At 37.5% G+C, this 20,068-nt stretch overlaps 1 non-coding gene across 1 annotated transcript; it reads right to left on the bottom strand.

The window, feature by feature from the left end:
- Window positions 1-6,578: 6,578 nt before the first annotated feature.
- On the bottom strand, window positions 6,579-6,686 carry LOC112792967 (small nucleolar RNA R71). Its single transcript, XR_003197683.1, has one exon. It is a non-coding gene; the product is annotated as a small nucleolar RNA R71 (small nucleolar RNA).
- Window positions 6,687-20,068: the final 13,382 nt, after the last annotated feature.

Here is a 20,068-nt window from a genome sequence, read left to right as displayed (position 1 = left end):
GAGGAAAGAAAGAGAATAATCCAAAGAATCTTTGGAATCAAGAGAAATTCTTAACCAAAGAACATGAAGACCATTATCACAAAATAATGGGTCTGAGGTCAGTGATCCCGGAAGTTAAATTCGATCTGAAAGAAGATGAATATCCAGGAATCCAAGAGCAAATTCGAAATAGAGGATGGGAAGTTCTAACCAATCCTGAGATAAAGGTTGGAAGAAATATGGTTCAGGAATTCTACTCAAATCTGTGGCTGACAAATAAGCAGAGAATGACTGGAACTGCTTTCCATACTTACAGAACCATGGTCAGAGGGAAAGTTATCTACTTCCATCTGGACAAAATAAGAGAGGTCTTCAAATTGCCTCAACTGCAAGATGATCCTGAATCCTTTAATAGGAGAATGGTGAGAGCAGATAAGGGGTTGGATCAAGTTCTAGAGGACATTTGCCTCCCTGGAACTAAGTGGATAACCAATTCAAAAGGTGTCCCAAACCAACTCAAGATGGGAGACCTCAAACCAATTGCAAGAGGCTAGCTAGACTTTATTGGGCATTCCATATTGTCCACTAGCAACCGTTCTGAGGTCACCATCAAGAGAGCAGTGATGATTCATTGCATCATGCTTGGAAAAGAAGTGGAGGTTTATCATCTGATTGCTTGTGAGATCTACGCAATTGCAAATAAGAATTCCACTGAAGCCAAATTGGCTTATCCAAGCTTGATCTCCTTGCTCTGTAAAGAGGCTGGGGTGAAGATGGGAGTAGATGAATTCATACCCATTGAACATCTAATCACCAAGAAGTCAATGGAAGGACAAATGCAAGACAACTCTATCAAAAAGAGGGCGCAGGAGTTCCTCCCTGAATTTCCTGAAATTGACTACTGGGCCAACCTAGAAGCATCTATCACCAAGTTGCAAGAAACTATGGAGCAACTTAAGGAAGAACAGCAGAATGAGAACTGCATGCTCTGCAAATTGCTGAAGGAACAAGAGAAGCAGGGGCGTGAACTTCAAGAGTTGAAACGCCAAAAGTTCTCCCCTCAATTTGAGGGAGCATCCACTTCTCAAAATCAAGGTTGTTGAGTCCTAACTCTGTGATAACCTCTATCATTAGGAGCCTATTTAAATTTTTGTTTTCTATTCCTACTAGTCTCATCTTATATCTATTTCTGAGTCTTGTTCTTAATTCATAATTAATAAAATTTAAAGTTCATGTCTTAAAGCTATGAATGTCCTATGGATCCATCACCTCTCTCAAATGAAAAGTGCTTTAATCACAAAAGAACAAGAAGTACAGGATTTTGAATTTATCTTTGAAACTAGTTGAATTAGTTTGATGTGGTGACAATACTTTTTGTTTTCTGAATGAATGCTTGAACAGTGCATATGTATTTTGAATTTGTTGTTTTAAGAATGTTAAAATTGTTGGCTCTTGAAAGAATGAGGAAAAAGAGAACTGTTATTGAGGATCTGAAAAATCATCACATTGATTCTTGAAGCAAGAAAAAGCAGTGATTCAAAAAAATGAAAAAAAAAAGAAAGAAATAAAGTTGTGATCCAAGGCAAAAAGAGTGTGCTTAAGAACCCTGGACACCTCTAATTGGGGACTCTAGCAAAGCTGAGTCACAATCTGAAAAGGTTCACCCAATTATGTGTCTGTGGCATGTATGTATCCAGTGGTAATACTGGAAGACAGAGTGCTTTGGGCCACAGCCAAGACTCATAAAGTAGCTATGTTCAAGAATCATAATTCTTAACTAGGAGAATCAATAACACTATCTGAGTTTTGAGTTCCTATGGATGCCAATCATTCTAAACTTCAAAGGATAAAGTGAGATGCCGAAACTGTTCAGAAGCAAAAAGCTACTAGTCCCGCTCATCTAATTGGAGCTAAGTTTCTTTGATATTTTGGAGTCTATAGTATATTCTCTTCTTTTTTATTCTATTTTGAATTTCAGTTGCTTGGGGACAAGCAACAATTTAAGTTTGGTGTTGTGATGAGCGGATAATTTATACGCTTTTTGGCATTGTTTTAGTATGCTTTTAGTATATTTTAGTTAGTTTTTAGTATACTTTTATTAGTTTTTAGTTAAAATTCACTTTTCTGGACTTTATTATGAGTTTGTGTGTTTTTCTGTGATTTCAGGTATTTTCTGGCTGAAATTGAGGGTCCTGAGCAAAAATCTGATTCAGAGGCTGAAAAGGACTGCAGATGTTGTTGGATTCTGACCTCCCTGCACTCGAAGTAGATTTTCTGGAGCTACAGAAGCTCAATTGGCGCGCTCTCAACAGCGTTGGAAAGTAGACATCCTGGGCTTTCCAGCAATGTATAATAGTCTATACTTTGCCTGAGATTTGATGGCCCAAACCGGCGTTGTAAATCAGCTTCAGAATTCCCAGCGTTTAACGCTGGAACTGGCATAAAAATTGGAGTTAAACGCCCAAACTGGCATAAAAGCTGGCGTTTAACTCCAGAAAAAGTCTCTACACATGAAAGCTTCAATGCTCAGCCCAAGCACACACTAAGTGGACCCAGAAGTGGATTTTTACGTCATTTACTCATTTCTGTATACCCTAGGTTACTAGTTCACTATTAATAGGATCTTTTGACATTGTATCTGTACCTCATGACACTTTACACATTTCTCATTGTATCTTCTACAGCATGAGTCTCTAAACCCCATGGTTGGGGGTGAGGAGCTCTGCTGTGTCTTGATGGATTAATGCAATTACTACTATTTTTCATTCAATCATGCTTGCTTCCGTTCTAAGATATCACTTGTTCTTAAACCTGATGAATGTGATGATCCGTGACACTCATCATCATTCTCAACTATGAACATGTGCCTGAAAACCACCTCCGTTCTACCTTAGATTGAGTAGATATCTCTTGGATTCCTTAATCAGAATCTTCGTGGTATAAGCTAGAATTGATGGCGGCATTCAAGAAAATCCGGAAGGTCTAAACCTTATCTGTGGTATTCTGAGTAGGATTCAAGGATTGAATGACTGTGACGAGCTTCAAACTCCTGAGGGCTGGGCGTTAGTGACAGACGCAAAAGAATCACTGGATTCTATTCCAACCCGATTGAGAACCGACAGATGATTAGCCGTGCCATGACAGGGCGCGTTGAACATTTTCACTGAGAGGATGGGAGGTAGCCATTGACAACGGTGAAACCCTACATACAGCTTGCCATGGAAGGAGTCGTGCGTGCTTGAAGATGAAGACAGTAGGAAAGCAGAGATTCAGAAGATAGAGCATCTCCAAAACCTCAACCTGTTCTCTATTACTGCAAAACAAGTACTTATTTCATGTTCTTTTACTTTCTACAATCAATCCTGATAATTATTCATATCCTGACTAAGAGTTACAAGATGACCATAGCTTGCTTCAAGCCAACAATCTCCGTGGGATCGACCCTTACTCACGTAAGGTATTACTTGGACGACCCAGTGCACTTGCTGGTTAGTTGTGCGGAATTGCAAAAGTGTGATAGCAATTTCGTGCACCAAGTTTTTTTCTGGCCTCACGGCCATGCCTAGACCTTGTTCTTATGTATTTTCAACAGTGGAGTTTCTACACACCATAGATTAAGGTGTGGAGCTCTGCTGTACCTCGAGTATTAATGCAATCACTATTGTTCTTCTATTCAATTCAGCTTGTTCTTGTTCTAAGATATCACTTGTTTTTCAACTTGATGAATGTGATGATCCGTGACACTCATCATCATTCTCACCTATGAACGTGTGCCTGACAACCACCTCCGTTCTACCTTAGATTGGGTGGATATCTCTTGGATTCTTTAACCGGAATCTTCGTGGTATAAGCTAGAATTGATGGCGGCATTTAAGAGAATCCGGAAGGTCTAAACCTTGTCTGTGGTATTCTGAGTAGGATTCAATGATTGAATGACTGTGACGAGCTTTAAACTCGCGATTGTGGGGCGTTAGTGACAGACGCAAAAGAATCACTGGATTCTATTCCGACATGATCGAGAACCGACAGCTGAATAGCCGTGCCGTGACAGGGTGCGTTGAACATTTTCACTGAGAGGATGGGAGGTAGCCACTGACAACGGTGAAACCCTACATACAGCTTGCCATGGAAAGGAGTAAGAAGGATTGGATGAAAACAATAGGAAAGCAGAGAGACGGAAGGGACAAAGCATCTTCATACGCTTATCTGAAATTCCCACCAATGAATTACATAAGTATCTCTATCTTTATCTTTATGTTTTATTCATTATTCATAACCATTTGAGTTTGCCTGACTAAGATTTACAAGGTGACCATAGCTTGCTTCATACCAACAATCTCTGTGGGATCGACCCTTACTCGCGTAAGGTTTATTACTTGGACGACCCAGTACACTTGCTGGTTAGTTGTGCGAAGTTGTGTTTATGCCATGGTATTAAACACCAAGTTTCTGGATTCATCACCGGGGATTATTTGAGTTGTGAAAAGAAGAGATCACAATTTCGTGCACCAAGTTTTTGGCGCCATTGCCGGGGATTGTTTGAGTATGGACAACTGACGGTTCATCTTGTTGCTTAGATTAGGTATTTTTCTTCAGAGTTCTTAAGAATGAATTCTAGTGTTTCAAGGTGATGTTCTTATCATCACCAAAGCTGATTGATTTTCATCAATTTAGCTCTTGAATGCAATGTCCTGCTGAAGCTTGGTTAGCCATGTCTAATTTCTTTAGACTGAAGCTTTAGACTAACATTGCATGATTCCTGGAATTCTTATTAAGAATTTTGATATCTTTATTTTCTTTTCCACTTTATTTTCGAAAAATCCAAAAAAAAAATTTACAAAATCATAAAAACCAAAAATATTTTATGTTTCTTGTTTGAGTCTAGAGTCTCATGTTAAGTTTGGTGTCAATTGCATGTTTCTTTTCTTTTTGCACTCATGCATGTGTCTTCATTAATCTTCAAGTTATTCTTGATGATTTCCTTGTTTTAATCTTTAAATTCTCTTATCTTGAGTGTTTTGTTGTTTATCATATGCATTCTCATTTTGTTAGTGTCAGTAGTATACAAACTGTTAAGTTTGGTGTCTTGCATGCATTGTTATTTGATTTTAGTTGCATTATGATTATTCCTCATTATTAAAAATCCAAAAATATTTTTAATTTGTGTCTTTTCAAGTCAATAATACAGATAATTGAAGATTCAGAATATACAGCAGAGGAATTACACAGAAAAAGCTGGGCGTTCAAAACACCCAGTGAGAAAGACAAACTGGCGTTTAAACGCCAGCCAGGTACCGTTTAACGCCCAAAAGGGTAGTGTTTTGGGCGTTAAACGCCAGAATGTGCACCATTCTGGGCGTTTAACGCCAGGATGGCACAAGAGGAAAGATTCTGTTTTCAATTCAAATTTTTTTCAAGTTTTCAAAATTTTTCAAAATCAAATCTTTTTCAAATCATATCTTTTCAATCAAATCTTTTTCAAAATCAATTTCTTTCCATTTTCAAAAATACTTGCTCTCGATTAATGATTTGATTCAACATTTCAAGCATGTTGCCTTTTCTGTTGAGAAAGGTTTGATGTTTGAATCATATCTTTTCTTGTTAGCTAAGTTATTAATTTTTAAAATCAAATCTTTTTAAAATGTTTTTCAAATCATATCTTCCCAATCACATCTTTTTAAAACCAATCATATCTTTTTAATCACATCTTTTTTAAAATAGTTTTCAATCATATCTTTTTAATTTCTTATATCAAAATCTTTTTCAAAAATCACTTGATTTCTTTTCCACCCTTGGTTTTCGAAAATCAATTAGTGTTTTTCAAAATGTTTTTAAAATCTTTTACTTAATTTTCGAAAATTACTTCTCCTCTTCTCACATCCTTCTATTTATGGACTAACACTATTCGTTAATGCACAATTCGAACTCCATCTTTCTTGATAAGTTCGAATTTTCTACCTCTTCCTTCTATTTTTCTTTTCCTCTGACACCTCAAGGAATCTCTATACTGTGACATAGAGGATTCCATATTTTCTTGTTCTCTTTTCTCTTTCATATGAGCAGGAGCAAAGACAAAAGCATTCTTGTTGAGGCTGACCCTGAACCTGAAAAGACCTTGAAGCAAAAACTAAGAGAAGCTAAGGCACAACTCTCTGTAGAGGACCTAACAGAAATCTTCAAAGAAGAAGAAAACATGGCAGCCGAGAACAACAACAATGCCAACAATGCAAGGAAGGTGCTGGGTGACTTCACTGCACCTACTCCCGACTTCTATGGGAGAAGCATCTCTATCCCTGCCATTGGAGCAAACAACTTTGAGCTTAAGCCTCAATTAGTTTCTCTAATGCAACAGAATTGCAAGTTCCATGGACTTCCATTGGAAGATCCTCATCAGTTTTTAGCTGAATTCTTGCAAATCTGTGACACTGTCAAGACTAATGGGGTTGACCCTGAGGTCTACAGACTTATGTTATTCCCTTTTGCTGTAAGAGACAGAGCTAGAATATGGTTTGGACTCACAACCTAAAGAAAGCCTGAACTCTTGGGAAAAGCTAGTCAATGCCTTCTTGACAAAGTTCTTTCCACCTCAAAAATTAAGTAAGCTTAGAGTGGAAGTCCAAACCTTCAGACAGAAGGAAGGAGAATCCTTCTATGAAGCTTGGGAAAGATACAAACAATTAATCAAAAAGTGTCCCTCTGACATGCTTTCTGAATGGGGCATCATAGGTATTTTCTATGATGGTCTGTCTGAACTGTCCAAGATGTCTTTGGATAGCTCTGCTGGAGGATCTCTTCATCTGAAGAAGATGCCTACAGAAGCTCAATGGTTGCAAATAACCAATTCATGTACACTTCTGAAAGGAATCCTGTGAACAATGGGACAAATCAGAAGAAAGGAGTTCTTGAGATTGATACTCTGAATGCCATACTGGCTCAGAATAAAATATTGACTCAGCAAGTCAATATGATTTCTCAAAGTCTGTCTGGAATGCAAAATGCACCAGACAGTACTAAGGAAGCTTCATCTGAAGAAGAAGCTTATGATCCTGAGAACCCTTCAATGGAAGAGGTGAATTACATGGGAGAACCCTATGGAAACACCTATAATCCTTCATGGAGAAATCATCCTAATCTCTCATGGAAGGATCAATAGAGACCTCAACAAGGTTTCAACAACAATAATGGTGGAAGAAACAGGTTTAGCAATGGCAAGCCTTTTCTATCATCTTCTCAGCAACAGACAGAGAATTCCAAGCAGAACCACTCTGACTTAGCAACCATGGTCTCTGATCTAATCAAAACCACTCAAAGTTTCATGACTGAAACAAGGTCCTCCATTAGAAATTTGGAGGCACAAGTGGGTCAGCTGAGCAAGAAAATTACTGAACTCCCTCCTAGTACTCTTCCAAGCAATACAGAAGAAAATCCAAAAGGAGAGTGCAAGGCCATCAACATGGCCGAATTTGGAGAGGAGGGAGAGGCAGTGAACGCCACTGAGGAAGACCTCAATGGACGTCCACTGGCCTCCAATGAGTTCCCTAATGAGGAACCATGGGAATCTGAGGCTCACACTGAGACCATAGAGATCCCATTGGATTTACTTCTGCCATTCATGAGCTCTGATGAGTATTCTTCCTCTGAAGAGGATGAATATGTCACTGAAGAGCAAGTTGCTAAATATCTTGGAGCAATCATGAAGCTAAATGACAAGTTATTTGGTAATGAGACTTGGGAGGATGAACCCCCTTTGCTCACCAAAGAACTGGATGACTTGTCTAGGCAAAAATTACCTCAAAAGAGACAAGATCCTGGAAAGTTCTCAATACCTTGTGCCATAGGCACCATGACCTTCAAGAAGGCCTTGTGTGACCTAGGGTCAAGTGTAAACCTCATGCCTCTCTCTGTAATGGAGAGGCTAGGGATCTTTGAGGTGCAAGCTGCAAAAATCTCACTAGAGATGACAGACAATTCAAGAAAACAAGCTTATGGACTTGTAGAGGATGTTCTGGTAAAAGTTGAAGACCATTACATCCCTGCTGATTTCATAGTCCTAGAGACTGGGAAGTGCATGATTGAATCTATCATCCTTGGCAGACCCTTCCTAGCCACAGCAAAGGCTGTGATTGATGTTGATAGAGGAGAATTGATCATTCAAGTGAATGAAGAATCCTTTGTGTTTAAGGCTCAAGGATATCCCTCTGTCACCATGGAGAGGAAGCATGATGAGCTTCTCTCAAAACGGAGTCAAACAGAGCCCCCACAGTCAAACTCTAAGTTTGGTGTTGGGAGGCCACAACCAACTTCTAAGTTTGGTGTTGAACCCCCACATTCAAACTCTAAGTTTGGTGTTGGGAGGTTCCAACATTGCTCTGAGTATCTATGAGGCTCCATGAGAGCCCACTGTCAAGCTAATGACATTAAAGAAGCGCTTGTTGGGAGGCAACCCAAACTTATTATATTTATCTATTCTCTTTTGTTATTTTATGTTTTTTGTAGGTTGATGATCATGAGAAGTCATAAAATCAGTTGAAAAATCAAAAAAACCAAATGAAAAACAGAAAGAAAAACAACACACCCTGGAGGAAGATCTTGCTGGCGTTTAAACGCTAGTAAGAGTAGCAAATGGGCGTTTAACACCCAGTCTGGCACCATTCTGGGCGTTTAACGCCAGAAAAGGGCACCAGACTGGCGTTAAACGCCAGAGAAGGGCAAGAACTTGGCGTTAAACGCCAGAAATAGGCATCAGCCCGGCGTTTAGTGCCAGAATTGGCAGAAAGGGCATTTTTGCTCGCCACTTAGTGCAGGGATGACTTTTCCTTGACACCTCAGGATCTGTGGACCCCACAGGATCCCCACCTACCCCACCACTCTCTCTCTTCTTCACCCATTCACCAATCACCTCAACACCTCTTTCCCAAAAACCCTTCACCTATCAAATCCCATCTTTCTCTTCACAACTCACATCCATCCTTCATAAAACCCCACCTACCTCACCATTCAAATTCAAACCACTTTCCCACCCAAACCCACCCTCCCATAGCCGAACCCTACCCCTCTCTTCACCCCTATATAAACCCCTCTTCACTCCTTCATTTTCACACACCCTAAACACCCCTTCTCCCCCTTTGGCCGAACCACAAAGCCATCTCCATCTCCTTTATTTCTTCTTCTTCTACTCTCTTCTTTCTTCTTTTGCTCGAGGACGAGCAAACCTTTTAAGTTTGGTGTGGTAAAAGCATTGCTTTTTGTTTTTCCATAACCATTTATGGCATCCAAGGCCGGAGAAACCTCTAGAAAGAGGAAAGGGAAGGCAAAAGCTTCCACCTCTGACCCATGGGAGATGGAGAGATTCATCTCAAGGGTGCATCAAGACCACTTCTATGAAGTTGTGGCCTTGAAGAAGGTGATCCCCGAGGTCCCTTTCAAACTCAAAAAGAGTGAATATCCGAAGATCCGACATGAGATCCGAAGAAGAGGTTGGGATGTTCTTACCAACCCCATTCAACAAGTCGGAATCTTAATGGTTCAAGAGTTCTATGCCAATGCATGGATCACCAAGAACCATGATCAAAGTGTGAACCCGGACCCAAAGAATTGGCTTACTATGGTTCGGGGGAAATACTTGGATTTTAGTCCGGAAAATGTAAGGTTGGCATTCAACTTTCCCATGATGCAAGGAGATGAACACCCTTACACTAGAAGGGTCAACTTTGATCAAAGGTTGGACCAAGTTCTCATAGTCATTTGTGAAGAGGGCGACCAATGGAAGAGAGATTCAAGAGGAAGAACAAGCCGCCATCACTAAGGTGGACCCGTTCTTTAATTTCCTTGTTCTTTATTTTCTGTTTTTTGAAAAATCATGCTTATGTTTATCTATGATTGTGTCTTGTGATCATTAGTGTCTTAGTGTCTATGCCTTAAAGTTATGAATGTCCTATGAATCCATCACCTTTCTTGAATGAAAAATGTTCTTAATTGAAAAAAAGAAGAATTGCATGAATTTTGAATTTTATAACAGTTTAATTATTTTGATGTGGTGGCAATATTTTTTTTCTAAATGTATGCTTAAACAGTGCATATGTCTTTTGAATTTGTTGTTCATGAATGTTGGCTCTTGAAAAAATGATGAAAAAGGAGAAATGTTACTGAGGATCTGAAAAATCATAAAAATGATTCTTGAAGCAAGAAAAAGCAGTGAATACAAAAAAAAAAGAGAGAAGGAGAAAAACGAAAAAAAAAGAGGGAGAAAAGAAAACGAAAAAAAAGAGAAGAAAGAAAAAGAAAGAAATAAAGTTGTGATCCAAAGAAAAAAGAGTGTGCTTAAGAACCCTGGACACCTCTAATTGGGGACTCTAGCAAAGCTGAGTCACAATCTAAAAAGGTTCACCCAATTATGTGTCTGTGGCATGTATGTATCCGGTGGTAATACTGGAAGACAGAGTGCTTTGGGCCACGGCCAAGACTCATAAAGTAGCTGTGTTCAAGAATCATCATACTTAACTAGGAGAATCAATAACACTATCTGGATTCTGAGTTCCTAAAGAAGCCAACCAGTCTGAATTTCAAAGGATAGAGTGAGATGCCAAAACTATTCAGAGGCTAAAAGCTAAAAGCCCCGCTCATCTAATTAATACTGATCTTCATAGATGTTTTTGGAATTCATTGTATATTCTCTTCTTTTTATCTTATTTGATTTTCAGTTGCTTGGGGACAAGCAACAATTTAAGTTTGGTGTTGTGATGAGCGGATAATTTATACGCTTTTTGGCATTGTTTTTAGTATGTCTTTAGTATGTTTTAGTTAGTTTCTAGTATATTTTTATTAGTTTTTAGTTAAAATTCACTTTTCTGGACTTTACTATGAGTTTGTGTGTTTTTCTGTGATTTCAGGTATTTTCTGGCTGAAATTGAGGGACTTGAGCAAAAATCTGATTCAGAGACTAAAAAGGACTGCAGATGCTGTTGGATTCTGACCTCCTTGCACTTGAAGTGGATTTTCTGGAGCTACAGAAGCCCAATTGGCGCGCTCTCAACGACGTTGGAAAGTAGACATCATGGGTTTTCCAGCAATATATAATAGTCCATACTTTGCCCGAGATTTGATGGCCCAAATCGGTGTTCCAAATCAGCTCAAGAATGCCCGGCGTTAAACGCCGGAACTGGCACAAGAATGGGAGTTAAACGCCCAAACTGGCACAAAAGCTCGCGTTTAAATCCAAGAGAAGTCTCTACACGAAAATGCTTCAATGCTCAGCCCAAGCACACACCAAGTGGGCCCGGAAGTGGATTTTTATGTCATTTACTCATCTTTGTAAATCTTAGGCTACTAGTTCTCTATAAGTAGGACCTTTTGCTATTGTATTTGGAATCTTCGGATCATTTTAGATCTTTTGATCACATTTGGAGGCTGGCCTCACGGCCATGCCTAGACCTTGTTCTTATGTATTTTCAACGGTGGAGTTTCTACACCCCATAGATTAAGGTGTGGAGCTCTGCTGTACCTCGAGTATTAATGCAATCACTATTGTTCTTCTATTCAATTCGGCTTGTTCTTGTTCTAAGATATCACTTGTTCTTCAACTTGATGAATGTGATGATCCGTGACACTCATCATCATTCTCACCTATGAACGTGTGCCTGACAACCACCTCCGTTCTACCTTAGATTGGGTGGATATCTCTTGGATTCTTTAACCGGAATCTTCATGGTATAAGCTAGAATTGATGGCGGCATTCAAGAGAATCCGGAAGGTCTAAACCTTGTCTGTGGTATTCTGAGTAGGATTCAATGATTGAATGACTGTGACGAGTTTCAAACTCGCGATTGTGGGGCGTTAGTGACAGACGCAAAAGAATCACTGGATTCTATTCCGACATGATCGAGAACCGACAGCTGAATAGCCGTGCCGTGACAGGGTGCGTTGAACATTTTCACTGAGAGGATGGGAGGTAGCCACTGACAACGGTGAAACACTACATACAGCTTGCCATGGAAAGGAGTAAGAAGGATTGGATGAAGACAGTAGGAAAGCAGAGAGACGGAAGGGACAAAGCATCTTCATACGCTTATCTGAAATTCCCACCAATGAATTACATAAGTATCTCTATCTTTATCTTTATGTTTTATTCATTATTCATAACCATTTGAGTTTGCCTGACTAAGATTTACAAGGTGACCATAGCTTGCTTCATACCAACAATCTCTATGGGATCGACCCTTACTCGCGTAAGGTTTATTACTTGGACGACCCAGTACACTTGCTGGTTAGTTGTGCAAAGTTGTGTTTATGCCATGGTATTGAACACCAAGTTTCTGGATTCATCACCGGAGATTATTTGAGTTGTGAAAAGAAGAGATCACAATTTTGTGCACCAATAAACCATCACAACTCAACCTAGGGCTCATCATAAATCAAAATCTCACAAGAGTTCAAAGTCTCTTACCTTGTTCAATAGTTTTGGTAGCTAAAACCCAATGCTAAGGAAGGATTAGAGTGAACCTAAACATCAAAAATCACAAAATCTCCCTTAATCAAAACCCTAGATTTTCGAAATTTTGAGGAGAAGAACTGAGAGTGATTCGAGCTTTCCTTACCAGTTTCTTATATGGGTTTTGTAGAGCTCTCCACAAAGAACGCGTAGCTATAAACGGTGCGGTGATCGGAGCTCTATAGCTCAAGATATGAGCTTGAGAAGATGGAAGTGAATAGTATTTCTCTCTTCTCCTCTCCTTCTTTTCTTTTCAGCATGAATGGGTGTGTTTGAGTGTGTTATGGGTGTTTGGGTTCATTAATGAGCCCTTATATAGGTTGGGCTTAGGCCTAACTTGGGCTCAATCCAACTCGTTAACGTTTTTAGCCCGTTGGGCCAAACCTTTGACACTAACGTCTGGTTTTTCATTTCTAATATTTTTCTAATGTTTTTGACTGTTTTCACTTTTTCTCACACAATACCGAGCATACTTCAACCGGTTCAACTGCCAATTCACGGTTTTTCACAGTTTTTTTTTTGCAGAAAACACATTTTCTGTCTCAGAAAGACCTAATGGTAGCACTATCTCTATTTTTGAGTGTATGGATTGAATAATACATATTTGATATTGGAGTTAAGAATATTGGTTTTTGAACAACAGAAACTTAGAGAAGTATTATGGATTCTCTGAAATAAGAAGAAATTTGATTCTTGAAGCAAAATAAACAACAACAAAAATAAAAAGAAAAAACAAAAGAAAAAGGTCCAAGACTTTGAGCATCAATAGTTAGGAGGGTCAAAACTGATCTAAAGGCTCAAAAGAGTAGTTTTCCCTAACCATATGCTTGTGATGTGAAAGTGTCAAGTAACCCTTGAGACTGAGCACTTAAAATCGTGACCCAATGTTATTACAGTGTATGCCTATGGCTTTGAGTACCACTGTCTGGGAGAAAAAGGAAGAGAAAATTTGAACCCGATGAAGTTCCCAGTTAAGTGCTTGTGGTGTTTTTGTATCAAGTTAAGCTTGAAAACAAAACACTTAGGGTCACAACTAGGCTCAAGGTGCAAAGCACCAAAGAAAAGAAAGAGTTGTGTTCAAGAATCAATTAGAGCCTAAAGAATAGAATCTATAATACCATCCGAGTTCTAGTTTTAAAGGATGTTGATGTTTTTGAGCTTCAATGGATAGTGAGATGCCAAAGCTATTTAGAAATAGAGTGTCATAAGCCCCATGTCATAACTAGATCTGGGCTTCATTGACAACTCAAAGTCTTAAGCATTTTCTCTTCTTGGTCCTATATTGTTTTGGTTGTTTGAAGACAAGCAACGGTTTAAGTTTGGTGTTGTGATGCGTGAGCATCTTATACCCTTTTTTTCCTCATTTTCTAATTGTTTTTTTAATTATATTTTATTAAGTTTTAGTTCAAAAATTCTCTTTAGATGCTACTTTGAGTTGTTTTGGTATTTTTATAATTTCAGGTGAAATTCGAGTGAATTTGGCAGATTTTTGTGCAAAGACAAAGAAAGGATAGTAGATGTTGTCAACTCTGACCTCCTTGAATTCCAATTATCATAACTTAAGCTACAAAGGTTCCATTGATGCAGTTTTAATGACGTTAGAAAGCCAACTTTCAAAGCTTTCCAACGATATATAATAGTTTATACTTTTTGTTCCGAGGGTTACCTGAAACTGTAGGTCGATCTCGGACGAGATCTTCTGTGCTGATCGGAGATGTTGTGTCCGACTTGTTGGACTTGGTGGTGGTGCTGATCCTTTGTCATCGGAGGGTGGGGGTACCTGCAAGGGACTCCGATGCTTAAGTTAGCAAGGGTATTAAGCAGGTTTTTAGCAGAATCAGAGTATGAGTTATACCTAGGTGCTCCAGCGTATTTATAATGGTGTGGAATGACCTTTTTAGATAAGATAAGTTAGTTATCTTATCTTGTCTTTGAGTGAGGTCATCTTATCTTCAGGGGAACCGCCCTTCTCTCTGTAGGCTTGGGCTGCCTCTGAATTTAGGTTGTGTTCCTCTATTTGGGCCCTTTTCTGGGCTTCCCTGGCAATTTGGCTGAGCTCTTTGAGAAGAAGTCGGATAGTTTGACACTAAAAGGTCGGTTGCTTTATCGCCAAACATCCCGGGTCGGACAGCTTAACCCGGGATATGAACATTTTTCTTCTGGAATCACTGCCAAATCTGGCACTAAACACCGAGCCTGGCATTTAGCGCCCAAGAGGGACAGAACCAACGCTAGAAACTTCCCCTGCCGATGCTGAATGCCCACCCGGTGTTTCACGACAGCAAGGGACCTCAGCATACACAAATTTTGACCCCATTTGGGACGTTTAATGCATATTATTGGCGTTAAACGCCAGTAGCAGCCTGAATCACTCCTTTTTGGGCCTTTCAAGTGGATTTAGAACTTCTTAACCTATTTTATTTTCTTTTGTAATTTTTAATTATAAACAATACCCTTTAGGTTTAGAATTCAATATTTTATTTTAGTTTCAAATTAAAAAATTTGATTTGATCTATATTTTATTTTGTTTTTATTTAGTTTGAATTTGAATTCTAGGTTTAGTTTTATAGGTTTTATTATAAATAGGGGACTTCCTTCCTCCTCAGAGGACACACTCGATCTCTCCTCTGGGAGGGAGACTCCTCACTTTCGCATTTTCACATTTTTTTTATAAGTCATGAGCCACTAAACCTCCTTGGTTAAGGTTAGGAGCTCTATTTATTTCTATGGATTCTATTTTAATATATGTTTGATTCAATTCTAAAGTGGTGTTTTCGTTCTTAATCTTATGAATTGGGTGGAACGAGAGTATGACCCTTTTCTACATGATTGCTTGTGATTCTCGGGAGAGTTATCTCGCTTGAACTACAGCTTGAAAATACTCTTCCTAGACGGCTAATCACACAACCTGATAGGGATAAGCAACATCTATTCAGTCGGAATTGGGGTGATTAGAGCCTTTGTGGTATAAACTAGTTTTCTGAACTTCACCCTCCAATCTGAATTGAGTGACCACGGGAGTGGTGTTTGATGAGGGTTAGAGGAGATTATATCGCTAAGGCATTAGGGTTTAATCACTTACGGTTTGCAATAGAATGAATCATTCATTGTTAAAATAGTTAGTAAAAATTTTTAATCCGAAAAAAGTAAACATCTCTGAAACCTTAACTGTTTTCTTATATTTTTTACACCAACCCTATTATTGCTTTCTTTATTTGCTTGTTTATTATTTTATGCATTTACAACAATAACAACTCTTTTTCTGTTTGTCTAACTAAGTCAATCATTCAACCATTGTTGCTCAATCCCTCAATTCTCGTAGGATCGACCCTCACTCACCTGAGGTATTACTTGGATGACCTGGTGCACTTGCCGGTTAAGTTGTGCATATTCCAAAAATTTGCACCACGTCCCTCTCTCTTGCAGTACTGATCCCCCAGTGACGACAGGACAGCCCCCACCCGCGGCAGTGGCGGCATTGGCTGGACACATCTTCCCTTTCTCACACAGCTCTCTCTCTCTCTCTCGCGTTAATTCTTCTCCTGGTAAAATCGACGGCGACGACGACCCAACAATAACGATGATGGGTCGAGGGCACTCCACTGGTAGCGATGCATGCGACAAAGACAACAACGACGACGCGAGACAGGGTAGAGCATGGTGGTGGCGAGGCAGCAGCCCGTCCCTGGCCGGCGCAATCTTCATCTCCTCTAATCCTGTGTGTGTGTGTGTGTGTGTGTGTGTGTGTGTGTGATGCAGCACTATTTCGTGGTACATTTTGTGCTTAATTTTGGTGGATTTTAACTTTTTCCACATTTATTCAATGAAATGGCATGGTTTCATAATTTTCTCCTAATTTGTACTTAAGTGTGATAACATGCTTTTTAGGCCTTTAATTGATTAATTTTGATTCACCTTTGATTCCACTAGATGCCTTGATGTGTTTGTTAAGTGAATTCAGGTTGAAAAGGCTAGGGATGGATCAAAGGAATGAAGAGAAAAGCATGCAAAGTGGAGAAATCATGGAAGAAACAAGGATTTGGGATGCTAAGATCGACGCGCAAGGATTAATTTATGGAACCTTACCTCTTCGTTTTAACTTAAAAAGAAAAAAAGTATAGGGACCTAATTGAAAATTTCGCAAAATTATAGGGACCAACAGAGTAATTAAACCTTTAAAAAATTTACTTGAAGATTGATGTTAAATGAGATGTGAGATGAGAGGATAGCTCTTTTAGAGTAAAATTTTAAAAGAGAGTAGAAAGATTTATTTTAACTCGAGTAAAATGAGAGCAAGGGACCACAGATTATATAGTTAGGCAAACTTAATTAAAATTTTCTAAACTAGTGGGAGAATTTGCTGATGTTTTAGAGCTCACTCAACTGGGCAAACTTATTCCAATTTTCATAAGTTTGTTAATGTATTGGACGAACTTATTACAAGTTCAAAAAAAAAGATTTTAAAATATAAAAAAACTATTTTTTTATGAAAAATAATAATTTTTTATTTTATTTTAAAAAATCATATTTTTAAATATAGTGTAAGAAATTAATGATATAATTTGTAAGTAATTTTTTTATTTTTTGACATAAATTATCTAATTTTTACTTGTTTGAAAAATTGTAATATATTTTTTTGTTTATGATATTTAGAAAACAACGAGAGAAGATAATTTTTCAAAAAAATGTTTTAATTAAGATAATATATTAAAATATTAAAAATAAAATTAAATAAATTCTTTTTTTAAAAAAAAATTAATATGTTAATAAATTATAATTTACATATAATATAAATAAATAAAAACATTAACATAATTTTATTTTATTATTATTTTTTTGTTTTTTCATTTAAACAAAAAATTTCTATTTTCTTTCTATCTAATTTTCCTTCAATCAAATAATACATAAAAAATACTTTTTTTAATATTTTTTCTTATTTTTTTTTCTCTCATTTTCTTTCATGTTTCATCATCTATCCAAACAAATTGTCAAGGGAAGATGAACTTCGTCGCTTTTTAATTTCTATATGGACCACAGGGGTGTGCTTCACCGGATTATGGGAACGAGAGGGTGAACATGGATGTGGTGTCAGGTGTTTAACAACTCGGACCGTGCGACATCGATTGTGTAACACGGAGGGTCCGATTTGGTGCTACCAAAAAGGATGGTCCGTTTTGTAGCATGGTGGACACGTGGCGCGCAATTGAAGCTCCCCAAACGGTGCCCAACAGACCAAAACGCTGGATTCATTAAGGAGTCTCACCCACCATCCGAGTTATTAGTTTCAGCCTTCACTTTCAACTTCAAAACTCCATAGTTGTGCTTCCTTTCTCTACTGCTGGTGGGTTTGCATGGTGGAGAAAATAACAAAATGCCAAAAAAAAAATAAATCTAAAGACGTTGATCGTCTTGAACTTCATATTATGCACTATCTTAGTCATTCTGATTATGTAAGTTTGTTTAATTTTTTTTAAAATTTTATAATTATAGTTATTATTATTTGAAACTTAGTTGTTGTTATTATTGTTAAGATCTGAACTTAGAATTAGCCATAGGATGGTTAGGACTATTTTTATTTTTTTCTTTAAATTTTTAACTATTTCTAGATAAAAAATAATTATTGTTAGTGTGTAAATTATTATTATTGTTAGTGTTAGTGTGTTAATACTATATACATTGTTGGACTATGTTGCAGTTTAAAAGAAAAACGCAATAGTTTTTTTTAATTTGTTTAATATTTCTTATTATAATTATTATAATTTTGGAATAAGTGAAAATATGAAAATATTTAGAAAATAAATTATAAAATGTTAACCGAATTGTTATTAATTTTTGGATGCAACGTCTTTTAATTTTTTTTGAAATATTTTATAAATTTTTAATTATTTATAATTGTTAGAATATTAAATATTATTGTGGCTTTGCACACAGGAATAAATAAAAACTGAATGGTTATTATTAATTTTTAAAAATGTGTTACTTTATTTTTGTTAATTGTAATTATCATTATTAGGAAGTTAATTATTATTGTTATTAGAAAATGAATTTAAGAAGAAAATGACAATAATTATTAATATTTTTCAAATTTAGAAATATGTGTGTAATTTTACCTAAGTTATAGTTATAGTTAATAAATAATTAATATTACAAATAATAATAATGTTAGATATTAGGAAATTCTTTTTTCATATCACAAATAAATAAACAAACATCATCTCTAATTTACTAATTTTCTTGAGATTTGGTTAGGAATATATGTATATGTATGTATTATGAATCTATGTATATGTACTCATTAGTTAATGTTATTAATAATTCATTTTGGAAGCACTAATTATTTGTTTTAGTCGAGTTAAGTCAAAAAATTTATGATAGATGTATGGTTTCAAGTAATATTTGTTGTTGAGTTAGTTGTGCAGATTTTGTTAATGAGTGGTTGTAGCTTAAAAATTCTTGTCTTCTAATAGTAAGTAATATAATAATAGTAGTTAATGAGTTGACTAATAATTTATTATGTTTCTTGCAGAAATTAAGAATGTTGACCTGTGACCATCCAGTTCCGCCGGATCAGTACAACGATCGAGTGGAGGAGCATTTACGAGTTACTAGATTCTATCATGCATCTCAAATTGGTGCCGTGCAAAATCAGAAAGCACTCGTAAATGCTCTAATCGAACGCTGGCACCCTGATACACATACGTTTCACCTTCTAATTGGTGAATGTGCCATAAGTCTTGAAGATGTTGCTCTAATTCTTGGTCTTCCGACGGATGGTCTTCCAGTTACTGGGATGACAATGAGTAGTTTCTCAGCGTTGGATGTGGAATGTTTGCATCAGTTTGGAGTTGCACCGCGTAAGTCGGAGTGTAGAGGATGCTGCATAAAACTGACTTGGCTGCGGGATCTAAAAGAAAACATTCAGTTGACTGATGAAGTAAGTATACAGAGGTATGTGAAGTGCCACATTATGTTGCTGATCGGGACGATCTTATTTGGGGATAAATCTGGGGCAGGTGTGCACTGGAAGTTTCTACCCTTGCTTCGTGATTTTGCCAGTATTGGATAGTATAGTTGGGGATCGGCATGCCTAGCATACCTCTACAAGGCGTTATGCAGGGCATCTCGTTATAACTGTAAGGAAATGGATGGTCCAATAACACTTCTGCTCAATTGGGCTTGGATCCGACTGCCATATCTATCACCGCTTCCTAGGGAACCCTAGAGTTTTTCACTAGCCAATAGGTAATATTACGTTACAATCTAGCTGTAACTTTATATTTAAAATCCGGTTTAGCTAATTGAATATATGATATTAGGTGGTATAACTGGGAGCGTGGTGACTGACGATATAGATATCTTAATCTAGCTCACTTTAGGAAGGTCTTTGATGAACTCCAAGAAGGCCAGGTGTGCTTTAATTAAAGAATTCTTAGTTTCGGGTTTGGTGTCCTGAGACATAATTATGAAGCTTTCTTGCATTGTTGTTATTATTGGTATTCTGGGTTGTAATCAGTAGTTTCCTTTTTCTTTTTCTCCCAGTTTGTGTGGGTTGCATATGCTGTGGATCGCGTGGATCCGAACATCATTCCTGCTGAAATCTAT

Source organism: Arachis hypogaea, chromosome 3 (genome assembly GCF_003086295.3).
Source record: "Arachis hypogaea cultivar Tifrunner chromosome 3, arahy.Tifrunner.gnm2.J5K5, whole genome shotgun sequence".
Classification (NCBI taxonomy): Eukaryota; Viridiplantae; Streptophyta; class Magnoliopsida; order Fabales; family Fabaceae; genus Arachis; species Arachis hypogaea.
This window is presented reverse-complemented; position numbering and strand designations above follow the sequence as displayed.